At 45.4% G+C, this 21,670-nt stretch overlaps 1 protein-coding gene and 1 pseudogene across 4 annotated transcripts in view; both read right to left on the reverse strand.

Moving 5' to 3' along the window:
- Positions 1 to 21,670, reverse strand: part of FAM13A (family with sequence similarity 13 member A) — a 267,752-nt gene that overhangs the window by 91,569 nt on the left and 154,513 nt on the right. The window lies entirely within an intron of this gene.
- On the reverse strand, positions 6,667 to 8,680 carry LOC149870898 (uncharacterized; annotated as a pseudogene).

Consider the following 21,670-nt stretch of genomic DNA (forward strand, 5'->3'; position numbering starts at 1 on the left):
GCAATTCTGGCTTTGGTTTTATCATTGACATGAACTGCACATGAAAGTGTATTGCCAAGATAGGTGAATTTGTTCACTGCCTGGAGTGTTTGGCTATTCACTGTGATGGAAGGCTGTATATAAGGCTGTCCTGGAGCAGGCTGGTGCATCAATTCTGCTTTCTTAGTGTTGATTGTGAGACCAAAGTTGTCACAAGCTGAAGAGAAATGGTCCATACTCTGCTGCATGTCAGACTCAGATTTGGCATTCAGGGAACAGTCATCAGTGTGGCAGGCTTACGGCACACTCGTGTCAGCGGCAGCATCCAGGTGGATGGTCTATGGGGAAAATGGCCAGTACTGTGCAGGAGGGGGCCTGCAGAGGGGCCTGGCCCTGGAGGGCTCCCAGAATAAAAGGAGCTCCTTAGCTGTAGCTCAGGGGTGGGGAAGAAAGAAGGAGCACTGGAAGTGCTATCTGATAACCTCTCCACACCCAGAGCGCTGCAGGAGCTGGCCACTGGATAACACTGCCAGAGCTCAATCTGCAGTGTGGCAGTAGGGCTGGGGATCCTTCCTGAGGCAGGAGCCCCTGTGGAACCAGATGAAGCCACCAGTGGCCAGGAACCTGTGGGGGAGAGAGCAGGTATCGGTACAAGAGCTATGACTAGCAAGGGGGGGGATGCATGTCTGATCAAGCGACTGCTCACTCACCACAATGCCGACAGGTACTCTGAGGGCAGTCAGGATGGAAGGCAGGCCATCCAAGAAGCACTTGTGGGACCCACGAAGAGAGGGAACTCGTTGGGTGCCCCCAGGGCTCTGTGCATCACACATGAGTGAGCCCAGAGTCAGAAATTCCTGCAATGGCAGTGTCAGCCTCACAGGGCCCAAACAAGCATGAGAGAACATTTTATGAAGCACTGTGGCATGCAGCCAGGCACCAGCAGGTCTAAGGTGCTGGTGCACCCAATAGTGTATCTGCACCTGGTGAAGTGTGTGGGAGTTGGGTAAAATGCATTCCATTGAGCCTTGAGCATGGAATTGAAGTGATTAGAGGTGGGTAGTATTGGTGTTCTGCTCACCCGCACTGCCAGAGCATCTTGTATTCAGTTATAATTAAGTTGTACATTCATTAAGGTTAGAGAGCCTGGCCATACTCCTGCGAAGAACATTGTAGGCAGGAGTTTCAAGGGAATGAATCGCACCAGTGTCCAGTTCCAGAGCTGATCACCCAAAGCAGACCACCTGAGTGGAAAGAGATGAGGTGCAGCAGAGGAGGAGACTCACAAAAGAAATACCAGCAGAGACCCAGGGGTCAAAGAAGAGAAACATTGAACAACACCTCTAGGTAATTTAAAAAAAAACACCAAGTCATGGCAGATGGTAAGCCCCGTATCACCAGGTGGGCTGGACATTAGTGGTGGTGCTGCAGACATGGGCCTGCCACAATCAGCATACAGATCATAAACAGTCATCATTTCCTGTAACCTTGTCTTCACCTTTAGTGTCCTCAAATTGAAGAGTTTGCCATCAGTCCTGTAACTGATGCCAATCCCAGTGTCACAGTCATGAAAGGCTGTGAGCATGGCAGAGAATATCATACTGAAGAAGGTTGAGGCCAACACACAGCCGTGCTTGACTCCATTAGTGACTGGGAATAGTTCAGATGACTCACCGTCATCCACAAGGTGAGCAAGCATGCTATTATGGAATTGTTGAATCACTGCAATGAATTTCTCCAGGCTATGCAGGGTGGTGGTGATGGCTGTTCAGGAAACAATAGCCATTCCCATTCATAGGTCACGTTTTCTCCTTGTATAGATTGAAACAATGGCTAACTAAATGGGCCCTTTTGGGAAAGGGGACTGACACACTTTTAGTCATTCCCACCTGACAGGGAAAACTCACAATAATATTGGGCCTTTTTACACATGCAAGCACCACAGCACCAGGCACTTTGAAAATCACCTAATGCTGCAATGCTTGCAGTTGTATAATTGGCAAAATGTGTGTCAGCACTGAGAAAATTGTGGCTGCATACTTTTAAACTAAAACACATTGGAGGTGCTTTAGTTGAAAAGCGCACCTCTGCCATTTTCTGGTTGCTGATGCACATTTCGCCACTTATACAAGTTCATGCAGCACAGCGCAGTTTGCCTTAGCTTGTCTGCAGAGCAGACTTGATTGAGTTTGCTCCAAAGGAATGGATCTCCGGCATGTCGAGGGACAGAAAAGTCTATGTATAAATGTCCCATTGAGTCTGCTCAGCTCCCGCTCTGGGTGGCAGCATTGGGTGGCAGAGGGGCTGGCTGAGGCACTAGTATGCTGAAAGTGTAGAGCAATGTGGCTAAGCAGAGGAGTCTGGCCACTTGCTGGCTGGGCTGATCAGGTGTGGTCAGTGTCTATACATGTGTTTAATCACAATAAATTACCCCAGCATAAGTCAGTACTACCCCTGTCCCTGACTGAAGTTTAAATTCATTCTGATCTTACTGAGGTTTAAAATTAGTTTACTGTGGCTTAATACCATTGCATGTGTAGACAGTGACAGTTTACTCTGCAGCTAATTAGTCTACACTGCAGTAAAGTCCATGTGTTGACATAGCCTCTGTGACAGAAAGGGCTAATATGATCAGATGTCTAATTATGTCCAGTTCTCATGTCCAGATTTCAAGATGCCTGTTGAAAAAGTGGAGAGGATTCAAAGAAGGGCCTGAAAACAAATTCAAGAATTGGAAAGCATGCCTTACAGAGAAAAGTTCAAGAAACTCCATCTATTAAGCCTGGTGGAGAATTTGAAGGTTAAAGCATCTTGGTCAACACCATTAATGAACTTATAGTAATGAGAAAGCCCCTTTATAAACCCATGGTGCATCCACACCTTGAACACTGTGCCCACTTCTGGTACCTACACCTCAGAAAGGATATAGAAGACCTAGAGATGGTCCAGAGTAGGCAACAAGGACTAGTGGTATGGTAGGCCTTCCATATGAGGACAGACTAAAGAGGCTAGGCTTATTCACTTTAGAAAAGAGATGCTTGGGGTGGGGACGTGATAAGGATTTACAGAATACTAAATGTGAAGAAAAAGTGAATAGGGATTTGTTATTTACCATCTCTCACAATACAAGAACTAGGGGTCACAAAATGAAGCTAGTAAGTAGCAAGTTAAAAACTAACTAAAAGAAGTTCTTTTTCACGCAGCCTATAATTAAAGTATGGAACTGATTGCCACTAGATGTTGAAGAATCGAACAGTTTAGCAAGATTCAAAAAGGGACTGGACATATTCTTGGAGGAAAAGGGCAACAGTAGCTATTAAGCATGGGAGTTAAGGATATGGCCTCTGAATTCGAACTTTCTAGACTTTAAATGCTGAAGGCTGAAAATGAGAAACAGTGAAAAAAACCTCTGGTCATACCCATTTTACTTTCCCTTTCAGCATCCACTCTCTGCCACTGTGTGACACAGAATACTGGGCAAGATGGTCTGACCCAGTAAATGGCAATTCTTATGTTTATATAAAGGGAGGCTAAAAACAGAATGAAACATTGTACTGGGGAAAAGCACTTGGAGAACTAACTGGCAGGAACTCATAGGAGGCAAGTCTAAACGAAAAGAGGAGCAGAGGGAAGTTGGTGGTTAGGTCCAAAAACAGGCTATCCCAATGTGGAGACTGGTTAGGGAGACTATGTAGCAAAAGATTGTGTGGTTAAACTGTAAGATCAACAATGACTTGAAACTTAAAAATAAGTCCTACAAAAGATGGCAACTTGGCCGTACTATTAAAGATGACTAACAGAGTGTCGTATGAGCATGTAGTGACAAAATCAGGATGGCCAAAAAATAAAATGATACACAGCTAGTAAAGGAAGATAAAACTTAACCAAAAAGCTTTCTATAAATATGCTCTGAGTAAGATGAAGACCCAGGAAAGTACAAGTGCCTGAATGAATGGGGAGGGGAAGCTAATAATGGACAATGCAGATAAGGCTGAAGGGCTTAATGCCTTTTTTATTTGAAAATAGATCATTTGTCAACTGACAATTACATCACCAGCAAGGATAGGTTGCAGGTACTCAGCCCAAAGGAAGAAAAATAACAAGTTAGAGATTATTTAAACAATTACATGTTGTCAAATGTGCAAGATCTAATGGGATTCATTCTGGAATACCCAGAGAACTGGCTGAAGAATAGCAGACTGGCTATCCTTTTATGGAGGATGAATGGGTTCACTAAGACTGGAAAAAGGGCAATAAAGGGCTTTTTTTTTAAACAACAAGGATATAAAGGAGGGCCCAGGGAATTAGAGATCAGTCAGTCTAACTTTGAGACCTAGAAAGCTAGTAGAATGATGCTGGATCAAATAATCAATTTGTAGGAACCGATAACAAGATGATAAACAACAGCCAACACTGGATATATCAAGAACAAGTCATACCTAAACAACCCGATTTCCATCTGTAGCAAAGTTACAGGCTTTGTGGATGCAGCGAGAACAGTGGATACAATATACTTGAACTTTAGCCACGTTTTGGCATCATTTCCTATGATGTTCTCATAGTTATTCTAAGGAAACACTTTAGATTAAACTACTATATGGTGGTTGTATAATTGGTTAGATAATTATACTCAAAGGCTAGACAGTAATGGTTTAGTGTCAAACTGGGAGGAGGTTCTGTCCCTGGTGCTATTCAATATCTGTATTAATGACCTGGGCAGGGGTCGGTAGCCTATAGCTTTGGCCGGACCTGGTCTGCAGCACCATTTTATATGTCCTGTGGTGCAGCGGGGAGGGGAGGGAGTTCATTTTAGCAGTAGGTTTTGCCCAGGTGACAGTTAGGCAGTGGGAGAAGTGACAGTGCTGGTGGGTGTACTGTTCCCCTGACAGTGCTGCAAGGGGAAGCAACGGTTCCAGTTCTGGCTCTAGATCCAGCTGCAGTGGCCTGCTGAGGTTGAAAGCAGCCAGTGGCAGTGCATAGACGGTGCACGGGGGAGCATGTGCACCCCCTGAGAGTGCCGGTGCACCCCCTGACTGGCTGCACTTGCCACTTAGGTGACAGGCAAGGGGGGCAGGCAGTAGTGCCGGTGCCCCCCCGACAAGTGCAAGCCAGGGAGTGGAGCACCATGGTGCTCCCAAAAGCGGGTGCAGGCACTTCCAGAAGCGGCCACAGAGATCAGCTGCAGCGATCGGCCATCTTGTGATTGCCTGCGGGGGGGACCTAAGCTGGGAGCTAAGCTGTGTTAATAGATTTAATAGCTTTCATAGACATTAGGGCTGGAAGGGACCTTGTAAGATCATTGAGTCCTGCCCTGTGCCCAAGGGGCAGGAAGTCAGCTAGGGTCAAAGGATCCCAGCAAGATGTTGATCCCAGCTAAATGCTTCTTGAAAGTGTCCAGAGCAGGTGTTTGCACCACCTCTGGGGGCAGTCTGTTCCAGGCCTTGGGGGCTCGGACAGTGAAGAAGTTTTTCCTTATGTCCAGCCTAAAACGGTCTTGTAGGGGTTTGCGACCATTGGACCTTGTCATCCCCTGGGTTGCTCTGATGGACAGGTGTTCCCCCAGATCCTAATGCACACCCCTTATGTACTTATAGGCTGCCACCAAGTCACCCCTGAGCCTGTGTTTCTCCAAGCTGAAGAGTCCCATAGCTTGTAGCCTCTCTTTATAGGGTCTGATCTCTTGCCCTCTGATCATGCATGAGGATCTCCTCTGGACTCTTTCAATCTTCTCCACGTCCTTCCTAATTTGTGGAGCCCAGAATTGGATGCAGGACTCCAGCTGTGGCCTCACTGAGGCCGAGTACAGCAGGAGGATGACATCCTGGGTCTTGCTCAATATGTATCGGTAGATGCAAGCGAGAGTTTTGTTCACTTTGCCAGCTGTGGTATTGCATTGGTGGCTCATATTCATCTTGTGATCAATCATGACTCCCAAGTCTCTTTTGCTTGTGGTGCTAGCAAGTATAGCATTGTCAAGCCTATAAGTGTGATGCGGGTTTTTATTCCCCAGGTGGAGCACCTTGCATTTCTCCATATTGAATGCCATCAGGTTTTCATCCACCCACCTTGCAGCCTATCCAGGTCAGCTTGGATCACCAGCCTATCCTCAAGTGTGGAGACTCTTCCCCAGAGTCTGGTGTCATCAGTGAACTTGACCAGTCTGCTTTTGACACCAGTGTCCAGATCGTTTATGAAGGCATTAAAGAGTACAGGTTAGAGAATGGAGCCTTGGGGGATGCCACTAGTCACCAAGTGCCATGTTGATTTGATTCTGTCAACTACCACTCTCTGAATCTGACCTTGGAGCCAGTTCCCCATCCATTGGACTGTAGCATAGTTGAGGCTGCAGTCGCCCAATTTTTCTATGAGGACATTGTGGGACACCAAGTCAAAGGCTTTTTTAAAGTCCAAATATATGACATCAACCTCTTCCCTTTTGTCCAGGTGATACGTCACCTGATCATAGAAGAAAATGAGGTTGGTCAGGCAAGACTTACCCGCAACAAACCCATGCTGGCTATCCCTTGGAATGTTGCCTTCTGTTAGCCTGTTTCCTTAGAATGGTTTCTTTGATAATTTTTAACAAATTCTCCCCAGGGATTGAGGTCAAACTGATTGGCCTGTAGTTTCCTGGCTTGTCTTTCCTCCCTTTCTTGAAGATGGGCCCTCTTCCAATCTTCAGGTACTTCACCTGAGTGCCACAAGTTCTTGAATATCCTCACCAGTGGCTGCGCTATGATGTCTGCCAGTTCCTTTAGCACTCTTCTGTGCAACCTATACGTACTAGCTGATTTATGGGGGTCCAGCCTCTCAAGATGATCCCTCACAAGACCCACACTAATGGTTGGCATATATTCATTCTCACCCTGGTTATCCCGCATCATATTAGGCAGGATGATCCCTTTGGGTTGGTGAAAAACCAACACAAAGTAATCTTTAAGCAGATAGGCTTTTTCCTGGGTGCTGGTAGTTAGCTGCCCCAGCTGGTTTAGGAGGGGTCCAATGTTACCCTTGTTTTTCTTTCGACTCCCCACATATCTGAAGAAAGACTTTTTATTGTCCTTTATTTGTGTAGCCAGATGGAGTTCAGTTGCAGCCTTGGCTTTTCTAGTTTGCTCCCTGCAGGTGTGGACTAGTACAGAATACTCCTCCTTAGTGATGCTTCCTGTCTTCCATCCTTTATATGCCTTTCCTTTTAGACATAGGAGGTCCAAGAGTTCCTTGTTGAGCCAAGGGGGTTGTTGAGCCCTTTTACCACCTCTCCTATGGGTTGGGATGGACTCCCTTTGTGCTTCTAGGATCACTTCCTTAAGAAGCAGCTACTCATCCTTAACTCCCCTCCCTGTGACATCATGGCTTCTCAGGGCCTCAAAAACAAGCCCCCTCACCTTATGAAAGTCAGCTTTCCTATACTGCATTACTAGCTGACTTGCCAGCTTTGCAATGGATAATGAAAGGGATCAACTTGTGGTCACTGCCACCCAGCTTTCCTTCGATTCTTAGGTCGCTGATTAGATCATCCCCTTTGGCCAGTACTAGGCCCAGCAGCGTCTTGCCTCTTGTTGGCCCATAAACTTCTTGGGACAGATAGAGCTTATCCACACATGTAAGGAAGCTTTCTTACCAACCGGATTTGGTTGAGTGCTCATGCCACGAGATGTCCAGGTAGTTGAAGTCTCCCAAGATGACCGTGCACCAAGAGCGTGCAGCCTTGGTGTGAACGAGTCCAGTTATCTAACAGTCTGTACCTGTCCGGTCAATAACTTGCAGCCGGAGGTGCACTGTCTCTGGAGCTGCGTACGTCAAAACCCGCCTGCCACGACTTTGATGGTTCCTATGTTCAGTGTTTTCTTCTGATGTGCGCAGGTCCGAAAATAAGACTTCCAGTTATTCCAGAGGTGGGATCCTTGAGGGCTCCTTCCTCCCCTACACCCTCACCCGGGCCTCCGTGCTGAATCGCAGTTGGCCTTCTAGTCTCTCCCCCCGCTTTAGGGACAGTGAAGGCCAACGCCTCAAATATATGAATCCCAAAATCAACAATTATGAGTCAAACAAACAGTTCTACTCCCGGGCATTTGGCCCCGGGTTCCTATGGTTAGATGGCTTCAATAAAGTTCAAAAGTCCTTTATCAGGGAACTCCTTTCTGTCCCCTTCCCGCGGATGACTGTCTGTCCCCTCAGAGTCCTCCCCTTCCTGGGGTAATCCCGTCACTTGCCGGGGTGCACTGTGGCTGAGATTAGCAGCCCTATGAGCCCAGCTGCCCGCCGTGCAGACCCAGCCATGGTGAAGCACGTCCGGCTGCCACGACTCCCGCAATCAACTTTGGGGCCTATTGCCCCCATCGTCTCGCCCCTCCGGGGCCTTACCCTTGCCCCAGAACGTACGGGCTGGTCGCATGTCGGCGTGCCTCCGCTGTGCTGGGCTTCCACCGGCAATCTGCTCCTGCACCAGCACTTCTGGTCCCCCGCTCCTTCGTTCCAGCCTGGCTTTTAAGCCAACCGGTTTCGCCTCACACGTGCAACAGGTGAGTAAGTGCCCCACCCCCCGGGACTGCGGGTGGGCTGTCGCTGTGGAGCCTTCTGCCCCGCGGGTCTCGGGGCTTGTCAGCCCTGCTGCACTCGCACACGTGGCCAGTTCTGTGGCGAATTCTTGGTCAAGCACTTGTTTCTGGTTTGGACGTCTACAGTAGACTCTTACCATTGTATCCCCTTCACTATGTTTCCCTCATATTCTAACCCAAAGGGTCTCCAGTTGTCCTCCCTGGGTGCCAATGTCAGCTTGTATGGACTTGTAGCTCTCCTTCACATAGAGTGTCATGTGAAGGACACTTCACACATGTTAGAGCAGCCCCCTGCTACAAAATTTTGCCAGCCCCTGGCCAGGAGGATGGAAGCGAGCACCCACTTAGCAAGTGTGCAGATGCAGGATAGGGTATCTGATACTTTAAAGGATCAGATTAGGATTCAAAATAACCTTGATAAACTATGAAAACAGTCTGAAATAAATGAAATGAAATTCAATATGGACAAGTGCGAAGAATTTAGGTAGTACTTGGGACTATTTAAGCTGGTTACAGTACCATAGAAAAGGATATGGGGGCTATAATGGATTGCAAACTAAATAGGAGTCACAGCGCAATACTGCTGCAAAAAAAGTTAAGTGCAAACTGGGATGTATCAACAGGAATATCATAATCTAAGTCGGGGTAATCAGTTCTTCATTTTATTCAGCACTGGCAAGGCACTACATTTTAAGATGCATATGGACAATTAGGAAGAGTCCAGAGGAGATCTACAAAAATATCTAGAGCTCTATAAAACATAACTTATGAGGAAAGGCTGGAGGATCTGGGTTTATTGATTTCAGAGAAAAGAAAAGGAGGGGGCAGTTGGTGGTGATCTTTAAACACAAAAGAAGCTATTAAGATGACCATCAAATTGTGTTCTGTGCCCAAAAAGGACAGGACAAGAAGTAGCTGGCTTGAAGTGCAAGACATATAGGGTGACCACATATCTTGGATCAGCCAGGACAGTCTGGGATTTTGGATGCTGGTCCTGGCTGGCCAGTGAAAATGAAAATGAATGTCCTGGTTGCGAGGTGGGGAGGAAGAATGGCAGGAGCTGTGAAATAGGAGGCCCCAGCCCACAGCAAGATTGCCATAATAGATCAGCTTGATTGGTAAAATGACCATTAAAAAGGGATTAACACCTGTGAAGAAAACAATGGGTCATTAACGGCCCATTGACTTCTTAACTGCCTGAGTACTGGTGCCCCACTCCCACATGTGCCTACAGCTGTGGAGGGGAGGGGGGACAGTGTCCTGGATTTCACATTGTTCCATATGGTCACCCTAGCCATAGGCCCCGAGGCTGCATGCCTGGCATGTGCAGGCACTCCCTCCTCCTTTACTGCATGCAGGCAGGCACCCCTCCACTTCACTGCATGCATGGGCACACCCTCCAGCTATACTATATTCAGCTCCTCACCTCATTTCACCTCACCTTCAGGTGCCCGACCACAGCTCCACTGCTGCACCATGCCACATGGGTGCTGCTGGCTCCCCTGGCACTACAGTTTGGGCTGTGCTGTTCCACCCTATCCTGCCCAACTCCCTGGAATTAGACACATACTGAAAGTTGGAGGAGGAAGGGGGAGCCCTAACACCCTGGTTGCTGCTTCAGCCAAAGTGATAAGAACAATGGCAACCAGATGACAGCCCAGGGCGGGAGATACTTAGGTTAACCCCTGGTGGCCTGTTAGGTGAACCATAGTTATCAGGCTCGAAGCATGAATCAATTCAGAGAAGTCTTATGGTCTTTTAATGCAGCAAAATATAATAAACAACAACTATGTTTATTATTTATTAATCGGATCAAAGGGGGCAGGAGGGCGCAAAAACCCCCCAAGGCTCTCCAAAAGCATCTGGGAATAAACTAGCTAAAAGGGAGGCATACACCCAATGGAAGGGAGGGCCATCACCAGGGAGGATTATACTGCAATTGCTCAGGGATGCAGTGGGACAGTCAGGAAGGCCAAGGAGGAGATGGAACTGGGACTAGCTTCCCAGATCACAGAAAACAAGAAGACTTTTTTTTAGATACATAGGGAGCAAAAAGAAGGTTCCAGGTAATGTGGGGCCCCTGCAGGACAAGCTAGGAAATTTGGTCATCACACCAGATGCCAAAGCTAACATATTTAACAATTTCTTTGCCTCCATTTTCCTGAGCAGGGACCGGAACAGCCACCCCTCCTCTGGGCCCCCCTCAGACCGCAGGGGAGGCACACCCAGGCCAAGAGTCAGTGAGGAACTAGTTAGAGAACTTCTGGAGGGACTGGATGTATTTAAATCAGGTGGTCCTGACGATCTCCACCCCAGAGTGCTGAAGGAATTAGCAGAGGTCAATGCAGGACCCCTGGCACGGCTTTACGAGCACTCGTGGTGCTCTGGTGTGGTGCCAGAGGACTGGAAGAGGGCCAATGTGGTTCCCATCTTCAAAAAGGGGAGGAAAGAGGACCCAGGAAACTATAGGCCAGTTAGTCTTACCTTGATCCTGGGCAAGCTTTTTGAGAGAATTATTCTGGCACATGTCCACGAGGGGCCAGCAGGGGAGATTATGCTTAGGGGCAACCAAAACGGGTTCATTAGAGGCAGGTCCTGTCAGACCAACCTGGTGGCCTCCTATGAGCAAGTCACCGAATCCTTAGATGCAGGGGTAGCAGTGGACATAGTCTTCCTGGACTTTCAGAAGGCCTTCGACACTGTCTCTCATCCCGTTCTCATTAAGAAACTGCGGGACTGTGGTGTCAACACCTACAGTCAAGTGGGTCGCCAACTGGCTGGAGGGCTGCACCCAGAGAGTGGTAGGGGATGGGTCATTTTCGACCTGGAGGGATGTGGGCAGTGGGGTCCCCCAGGGCTCAGTCCTTGGGCCCACACTGTTCAACATCTTCATCAGTGACTTGGATGAGGGGATAAATAGCACCTTGTTCAAATTTGCTGATGACACTAAGATGTGGGGGGATGTGGGCATGCTAGAAGGGAGGAATAGGCTGCAATCAGACCTAGATAGGTTACAGGGGTGGGTGGATGAGAATAGGATGGGATTCAACACTGACAAGTGTAAGGTGATGCACCTGGGGAGGAACAACCGGCACCATACCTACAGGCTGGGGAACTCCCTTCTCATCAGTGCAGAGGCAGAAAAGGATCTTGGAGTCATCATTGATGCAAAGATGAATATGGGCAGGCAGTGCGGGGATGCAGTTAGGAAGGCCAACCGCACCTTGTCATGCATCCACAGATGCATCTCAAGCAGGTCCAAGGAGGTGATCCTCCCCCTCTATGCGGCACTGGTTAGGCCGCAGCTGGAGTACTGCATCCAGTTCTGGGCACCACACTTCAAGAGGGATGTAGACAACATGGAGAGGGTCCAGAGGAGGGCCACTCGCATGATCAGGGGCAGCAGGGCAAGCCCTATGAGAGGCTACGGGACCTGAACCTGTTCAGCCTCCATAAGAGAAGGCTGAGGGGGGATCTAGTGGCCTGTTACAACCTATTCAGGGGGGACCAACAGGCATTGGGGGAGTCCCTGTTCCCCCCGAGCACTGCCAGGAGTGACCAGGAATAACGGTCACAAGCTGGCAGAGGATAGATTTAGGCTAGATATCAGGAGGTGGTACTTCACTGTCAGGGCAGCTAGGATCTGGAACCAACTTCCAACTTCCAAGAGAAGTGGTGCTGGCTCCTACCCTGGGGGTCTTTAAGAGGAGGCTAGATGTATATCTTGCTGGGGTCATTTGACCCCAGTACTCTTTCCTGCCATGGGAGGGTGTTGGACTTGATGATCTGCTTAAGTCCCTTCTGACCCTAGAAACTATGAAACTATGAACGCCTATACACATGCAGGGAGCCTGCTCTGACATGCTGGAAATCCAGTGAGTTGGAGTAGGCTCAATTAATCGTGTCTGCTGGAGTGCAGAAATGAATGCTCTCTAGCAGACTCTAGTAGTCTAGTGTCATATGTATCAGTGTCCCCACACTGAAAATGGTGGTGGTGGGGTGCTTTGAACTAAAGGTCATTTAATAAGCTTTAGTTCAAAGCATCCTGCCACAATTTTTCAGTGTGGGGATGCTGATACAGGCACACCTGCTTAGCGCTATTTTGCTTAGCACTATAACGCTATTTAAAATTGATACCTGATTTCACTTAGTGCTCAGCGAGTTTCATTATAATGCTTGCAGTCTCCATCTTGGGTCATTAAACACAACTGTGGTTGCCATCTTGGGTTGGCAAATACTTTCAGTTTTGCTTAATACTTGTTTCACTTAACACTAGTTTTTTCAGGAACCAATTAAGAGTGTTAAGCAGGGGTTGCCTGTACATGTGATGCTCAGGCATTTTCAATTGGTGCAACTCACTAATTAAAGCACCCCCCACACACACACCTCCCAGAGAATGTGTAAAAATGCCAAATGGGACTTTCCACATTTAAAGCTATCTTAGTCTGTGAATCAGCTGACCCTGTTAGCACTAGTATCTGTGGTTCCAGGAGGAGCAAACAGTTCAAAAGACTGTGTGGTTAAACTGCGAGATAAACAATGACTTGAAACTTAAAAATAAAGTCCTACAAAAGATGGAAACTTGGCCATACTATTAAAGATTACTAACATAGTGCAGCATGAACATGTAGTGACAAAATCATGATGGCCAAAAAATAAAATGATACACAGCTGATTTGACAGACAATCCCTAGGACAGTCCACTTTTACACAAAGTGAAGCACATCATTAATTAATACAGTGATAACTGTGGAGTTGCCTTTGGTTTACACAAGCAGCTCTTTTAGGGCCTGGCACTAGGTTTCAACAACCCTGGGGAAGCATACAGTTATGATTTACAACAGATGAAAAAATGGGAACAGAGACTGTGTTCACTTCATAATAGAATAGGCCTTTTGATAAGGGAACTCCAATAGTTTTCCATACATCATGCAGCTTAAAATCTACAAAAATGATACATAAGACTGTAACCCAGGTGGTGGCCCAATAGTTGCCACTCCTGCTCAAATATCAGGGATGGTGTGGTGAGAGTGGGGCAAGGCTTCTGGCCAGCACCAATTTACTTTCCAGCTGGCCCCTGCTCCCCACAGAGCAGCCCGTGGTCCCAAGAAGATCTAACACTTAACTGATTTAACTATTTACACTTTATTTACAAAACAAGAATAACAGGAAAGGTTATTTACAAGTGAACTTAAATGGCATAACCAGAATCACAAAACAAACCTGAATGCATTAGGCAACCCTTGACTCAAGAACCACAGGTAGGGTAACTGGCAGCTTTCAGCCACTGCTGAGATGCTACAGCAAGGAAGCAGGGTGCTCATTTCCAGCAGCTCCAACTGGCTTCCCAATAAGAGACAGACTGCAACAATGTAGGCTCTTCTGGTCTGCAGCAATCAAATTGTATCAATTGGGAGTTGAACAGGGTAGAATAGAATTTCACTTGGGCACCTAAGTCCACTTGCAGCTCTAAGTCTGCTTAGAAGCCTAAAACAGAATAGAAACTGCTCCTCTGTATTATATAATTGTCCCTTAACCTGCTAGTATAGGAGGAAAACATATGCCTAAGCCAGATGGATCTCAGAGTTCTTGATCCTGGCCAATAAATAAACTGCAAAGACATTTCCCATGGAACAGGACACCCAGAGCTTTCATGTTGCCTCTTAGGGGAATCAGATTAGTTGCCATTGCTGGTCTTGAAAAAGAAACACTGTCCTTCATAAGGGCTGCCATGCCTGACATCAGCTGTTTCAGTTTGTTTCAATGGCCTATCACCTCATGAGATGGTACAGGAATGACTTCTTGGCTTCCCTCCTGGAGAAAGAGGAGGAGGAGGAGTGGGAGCAGGTTTCAAAAAGAGTTTTCTGGGAACGTATCAAGTAATGAATGACTGTGCCTGCTAATCTGCTGTTGGAACAGGGTAAGACATATGGCATAGCAGTTGACTGGGTTGTTTCTTAATTTCACTCAGGTTAAGTATCAGAACACAGGACATGAAGCAAACATAAGTCTGGTTTTGTATAAGCCTTTGAAAAATAGACTTTTTCTAAAACCCTGCTAATAATGGACCTCCCATGTTTATCTAATGAAAGTTCTCTCCTGCTAAAACTCTTGCTGATTTCCTAAAATGTTATACACATAATAATTTTAACAATTCAGCTGCCTAAAAGCGGAGAAAATATTGAGAAGAAAAAGTACATAATGTTCAAGAAAAAGCATAAGCAGTCAGTGACAAGTCTGAGGACTGTTAACATTGCGTACAAGGCCATACCCTGAAAGATCTGCCAGGTCAGCTGTTCTGTGGTATATCATTTAATGTCGAAAAACTTCTAGACAATTTGTTCACTGACAATTTGTTCACAATAAAAAAAACCACTACTCTGCAGGGCAGGGCCTACCTCATACTAAGTGCACAATACAGTTCTCCTAGTAAGCACGTACTGCAGGACTCACAGTCTAAATCAGGACTGCCCTTTGGCTGCAAGGTGTGACACTGCTCAGACAGAAGTTATGGCCTTTATGCAGAAATTAGATAAGCTTTTATGGCTGATGTTCTGTTGGGCTAGATGGCAATGGTGTTTACCATCTACAATAACCACAAGACAATCCTACAAAAATTGCATTTTACTGTTTAAAAAAATAATCATTCTGAGTATTCACCAGGTGCTGCTTATTTTGCAATGGAGATCATGAAATGGCATCAAGTGCAAGTGTTCACAGGAAGTATGATGGAAATGAAAGAAGAAAATGCAAACATTTTCTAATTCAAAGGCAGATTTATGAGAACCAGCTCTGACTAAGGAGGGTTGTATGATAGCTGGTACAAAACCTTTCAGAGTAAGCTCTTCTTCCTGAACAAATGATACACTGCAGAGGAACCTTCCCTTTGGGGAAATTACCAGCCAGCTCAAGTGGTTTCTGAGATGGATTCTGGGACAAGTTGATTGGGTTCATGCTCTGCTAGAGAGAATTCCTCTGTGGGGCAGACAGGAGGACTGAAGTGAACTGTTGAGAGCAACTAGATCTCTTGGTATGGGCAGAATTTGGAATGGGACCAAGGTTGGGAGGAGGGGAGATGCTGGCTGTGAGGAACGCTTTGACTTACAATATACAAAATCCTGGCTGCAAGAGGCCTATTTGCTTTGAATGTAGCTTTCTGAACCTGAAATTGTGGACTGTTTCTGTCACAGCAAGTAATGGTGGCTTACTTGACACATGATATTAAGGAATAACTGTGTTAGTTTTATGTACAGATGAATAAAATGGTCCTAGCTCAGTTTACTATTCAGTGCAACTAGCTGCTGGGACAGGGGTTTGGACTCACATTTGAGCCTCAGCTCCTAGATCAGACCAGATAGTGAGTACCACCAAGAGAACACGCTTTGTCTGCCCAAGGTAAGGGAATACCATGATGGTTGGCAGTGGCTGTTCTGAATAATTCACAAACTGTGTCACCAGTGACTGATGAGGCTTGACAGTATCCAGAAAGGGACTGGCCATCTGTACAGACATATAGAATATCCAGTTCCACCAAAATGATTGAGACTAGTGCACATACAAAACCCAAGAATTAAAGAAGGGATGGAAACTCTCCTGCTTTGGGCCGTAAACTGATCATTAAAGGTCCTTGTACAACATGATGCTGTCACAATGTACACATGACAAAAATTTCCCTTTGTGTGGCTTGGCTTAATGGTGTTACACATTACATGTATGTGACTTTTGGGGATTTAGTTTAGTTTGCAATAATGCAAACTCATTTATATCCTAATGTGGTTTAGTTTGCAACAGTGCTGCTTAGAACATGGCAGCCATTAGTCAGTTCACCCTCTGGCCACAGGAGAGGTGGGCAGGTAAACACTGCAGAAAAAAAAGGATTGGGCCCCTCTCCGCTTCTGCCTTCAGCAGGCTTGTGCAGCCAGCAGAATGTCTGGGGCTGCCTGAGAATAGGTTGGCTTGCCCCTGGGCCAGCGCAGGGAGACAGCAGGAAGGTGGCTGGGTGTGCTGTCAGCCAGAGAAGATGGCTAGGATGATGCACAGTGTGTGGGGGCACCCTGGTGGGCTGCTAGCTTCCCTGAGCCCATCTGGGTTTCCAACACTGTGCACTGTCCCCACCACCTTCTCCAGCTCCCAGCAAACCCAGCTGCCCTGCTGCCACCTCCCCATGCTGTCCCAGGGGCAAGCCAGCCCCTTCCTGGGTGGCTCCAGGCATCCTGCTGGCCATAGGAGCCCACTGAAGGCAGAAATGGTGAGCAACCCAGTCCTTTTTTTCTGTGGAGTCTGCCCACCTCTCCCACGGCTGGGGGGGTGAGCTGACAGATTAATGGCACAAATTAATGCTCCCCCCCACCGGCTGCCAGAGAGGTGGGCAGGCTGTGCTGGAAAGAAAAAAAGGATCAGGCTCCCTTCTGATCACTTCTGCCTTCAGCAGGTACCTGTAGCTACCAGGACAATAACATATATACAGTGATGGAAAAATAAAACTCACCACTTCAATTAAAAACTCACCATTTCAACTTAGAGGAAATAGAATGCAACCCTAAAGACTAAACCGCCCTCACATGTACAAGTGCCCTATCTAAAGACAACTAAGAGGAAACTTTCCCTTTCAGCATGTTATTTTATAATAGCCAAACAAAGGATTTTTGATTTTCCTATCAAACACGTCATATGTGCTGCTGTTAGAGATAGTAGAGTAGCTAATATGGACTACCAGTCTGATTCAGTATAGCTCTTCTCAGTTTTGGTTTGATGCAAAAAAGTTCGAGAGCAAGACAGGTATGCAGTGGCTCCCCCTGGAATATGAAAGAGTCACTGTGACCTGGAGTGGGTTGGAATGAGGAAACCATAATACCAGAGCATAAAAAAAATATTGGAAGGTGATGAGTTCGCAAATTATGAACATAATTTTAAATTCCTGAAATCACTGAACAAAAACACTGCTAACACAACAGGCCTGTGCAATATTAAAACGATTAAATACAGCAGTATATGAATACATTTAGGTACTCAGTTTTTAAACAGCTGACTACTGTAATCATTTTAAAATACAGAGTGGCCCAACTGGCCAGTTGCATCAAAAAAATTCTGTAATTCCTGTATAAATCTCAAGGCATCAATAAACTAAAAAATAACAATCCATCTAAAATGATATAGAACAGATGGGTTAGACTGTAAGCACCTTGGAAAAGGAAACCTATCTTTCTTCAAAAATATTGCAGAAATGAACAGAATTCTTCAGCATAAAATAGTGGTCTAAGTAATTTCTAAGTAAAACACAATTCACTAAAAATATCAGCTTAAAAAATAACAGCTTTATTAAATATTAATCTGTCCTCATATCACAGAATCATAGAAAAAAAAAAGGCTGAAAGAGACCTCAGAAGGTCATCAGATACAGCCCCCTGCTCAAGGCAGGATCATTCATGTCTAAATCATGATCCTGAAATTTTGAATAAGTGAAATGGAGTGAGAGGACTCTACAAATTGCTCATGCTAAATATGGTATGTTGTGCCTCTGTGTCACTAGTAACCATCCTGCCCAGTCATTAATGGCTAGAAGTCATTAACAGGCAACAGGTGCTTGGAAACATGTGAACTCTTTTTCCCGGTTATTCATGGCACAAAAATACTTTAATATTTTGTGTAATAGCTAGGAAAATAAGAAGTATAGAGACAGAACTACTTTTGGACCTATAAAAACAGCCCTTTCCAGGCCAGGGTTGAGCATTATGAATTCCATCTTTTGTGTGCTTGTAGTTAAGCAGGACCTTTCATATCCAAATTGCTTACAAAAATGTAAAGGGAAAACTGTTCTGTCACTGGTTGCAAGAGAGAAAGACTGAAATTGCTCAGATTATGGATACTAGCAGGATGACAAGAGCAGTGAGTGACAAGCTTACCCTTCTAACCCTCTGCCTCTCTCTACTAGACAGGCAGCTGACTACCTCGATTAAAAATATCACTGTGTTATGGGAAATCACAGCTGAACCCCTTCAGCAGACACTACCGCAGTGTGCTGAACATAACGTTCAAGTATATATTTCTTGTGGCTGAAATGGGGAAATTGCAGAGGCAAGTGATTCTGATTCAGAACTGCTGATCTTTATTGGAAACTGCCTGGTTAGGTTGTCTCTGGGAAGCACCATGTCAAGGAAAAGCAACATGGCACTCAAGTGAAAAAATTACCCAACATGCAAAACAGCTGGTGCTTTCATGTCTAAAATGTAATAGTGCAACACCAATCTTCCTTACTGAAGAATGCAGCAGGCACGTCAGGAAGCACACCAAGAACAAAAAAGAAAGAAACCTCTGATTTGTAAGACTAAAAGAATAAAAAAAAAATAACATGCACTGAATTGCTAATTTTAGCTGCGTGCAGCAAACTCCAGGTGGTGGGCAGACATGTACTGCTGGGTGTCAAGGTGTTTTATAAACCCCCCCAAAAACAACAGCAAAATTTAAGTACTGGCTAAAATTACAGCAGGTATTTCACTATTGCCTATTTTTTCATACAAAGCAAGTTTACTGCATGTTTAAAATCACCTCCAAACTCAGGAAGGAAGTTCTCATTCCAATTTATTTAGAATCAAATGTAGCATGACTATACAATTTTCCTCCCCAAAAGCAGAGTAGGAATGTAGCACTGGCCTCAGGTAGTGAGGCTTTTTCCATGGGCGGGGGGGGAACCCCAGCTGGTTAAAGGGAAACACAAAGAACAAAACAAAAAACAAAAACCACCTTCCTATTTGATATGGAAAGCCTGAGCTGTGGAAAGAGTTATATATATATTTTTCTATTTCTTTCATAGGATAAAGCATCATTCACAGACTGGCATGTGCTTTTTGTAGCCTTTTCCAGAATACAATCCTGGTAAAAAGGAAAGAAAGAGAATGGAAGAAGAATCTTTGCTCCACACTGCCCATTACACATGCAAAGCAATCAAAAGCTGTTCCAATAATATACTGGTTAGGTGATTGTCTCATCAACAGCTCTTGCTACTCCAAGTATTTGTTTATGGTGCATATGTCAGGGCATCAGATTCAGGATATTTTGGCACACATTTGCCACACATCGATTGAGAAACTAAGCAGGAAGGCAAAAAAAATGACCTAGGAATCAGAGAGTGGCAATACCCATGCAGGTTAATAGTGAGTTTTTGTCTACCATATGCAGCAAGACTCCCAGGAGGTAGCATCTTACCTGCCCTGGGCTGATGAAAGGAAGACTGGCTGAAAGAGGGATATGAAATTAATCCAGGTGAATTACAGAGGGAAAATTACTTGCTTTTAGTAACTGACACTATAACCTGGTTATGGACAGCTACTGAAAAATAAGAGAAGTGAGACCACGCCCTGACTCCTGGAACACAATCGCCTACTGTGGAGGGAAGCATAAATCATAGCTGTCTTTGTTGGTTGTGCCTGGGGAGAATGCTTTTCTAAAAACTTGTTATGTAACAGTTCATAATGCCAGCAATTCTCACAATTCAAGAGTCGACTGCATATAAAGGGCGGAGACAAATGTACTCAAAACTGAGTGAGTCAGCCTGGAAAAATCAACTCAACACAGCCTAAAGAGAGAGAGGCAGAGATGGAGAAAACAAATATCTATTCAGTGAAGAAATGCCTCAATGAATAACTAGCCTGTTATTATTGGTATTACTGCAATTCCCCAAAGCTGCTAGCTCAAGCACAGACAGACTTAGTGGAAGATATTCCTTGTTCCCAAGGACTCCCACCCTTCTCAGCCTCACCCTAGATCTCTGTCCCTTCATTAAGAAATCAGCCATTCTCTCAATATTCAGGGCCTCTGAGGACACCGACTTGTTCGATTTTTACCCCTTTTATAAACCTGACATACAGGATCTTGAGTGATAAGGCAACCTGTTAATTCAGGTAATCAATCTGAACCAAATATACTGCCCTGATAAACTCAGAACAAGTCTGCTTGATTTATTCTATCAGCAATGTACAATCAAACGCTTATCACTCCACATACCAGAAACACAATGGAAAGTTTTTGTTTGGGCTGCTAAAAGGAATGCCAACAAGTAGAGAAAGTGTTTCTAGTGTGCACATATGTGAAAGTGCATGGATATATATTTTGTCCACCTAGCAAGTTACAGTGAGAACATGTGAACATTTTCCTTAAGAACAGGGTGCAGCAATGTACACAACCCCACACCTTGTTTTTAAAGGGGATGTAAGAGCTAAGACTACAAAACAAGCAGGGATGAGGCCAAGAGCCAGTAAGTTACTTTGTGAACTAGAGGCTGGTGTAAACAAACCTGCCCTTTGAAAACACTCTGCTACTGTTAAAAAGCTGACACTGTAGCCATGCTGGCAAATCCCACAGTGCCTGAGGCTGCAGTCATAAACAAGATTTCATGATCTTTGATATGAAGGGAAAATTGGTAGAAAGCACTGACAAGCCTGTTTACACTCAATATCACTGTTAACCCCATTCACTTCCTTCAAGCTCCTTTCAGATTTCAGGACTCAAAAACTGCACATTATTGCTTATTAAATGGGTCTGCCAATGTTCTTCCCTTCCCACCTGAATATGTAAATTGATAATAAGGTAGGGTAAGTTGCAAAATATCTCTTAGCTTAATAATCCTCTGTGATGGTTGGGAATGGACCCCACTTTTTCTACAGCACAAAGAGCATTAGTCTCCTCATGCAGGCAGGCATCCTTGACTGCAAGGAGATGCAATCCCCATTATATGGTGGCTAGTAGTAAAGTCTTTTACACTGCTGGGTCACTGCACCCTGCAGGCAGCAAATATTTTGGACCCAGGAATATAAACAGCAAAAGGAACAGTCTCCTGCTCACTGAATTATTCTGCTGTTTTGTATTTGAGCCATGGGGGACATCTTTAACTCATATCTTGGGGTTGTAGGAAGCCCTACCTTTTCTATTTAGGCTGCAAGGGGTCTTAGCCTTTTAATGTCAGAAGCTGTGGCAGAAGAAGGCCTTTCCTTTCCTGTGACTAATTACTAAGCAAGCTCCGGAACAAGTAACACTGATTTTGAGAGTCAAACTAGGGGCACTTAAGTCCATATGCACCTATAAGCATGCAAATAGTCCCAAAGTCATCACTATGACTACTACTTAAGATGATGCAC

This window comes from Crocodylus siamensis, chromosome 2, assembly GCF_052110815.1.
Source record: "Crocodylus siamensis isolate JL-2025a chromosome 2, ASM5211081v1, whole genome shotgun sequence".
NCBI lineage: Eukaryota > Metazoa > Chordata > Crocodylia > Crocodylidae > Crocodylus > Crocodylus siamensis.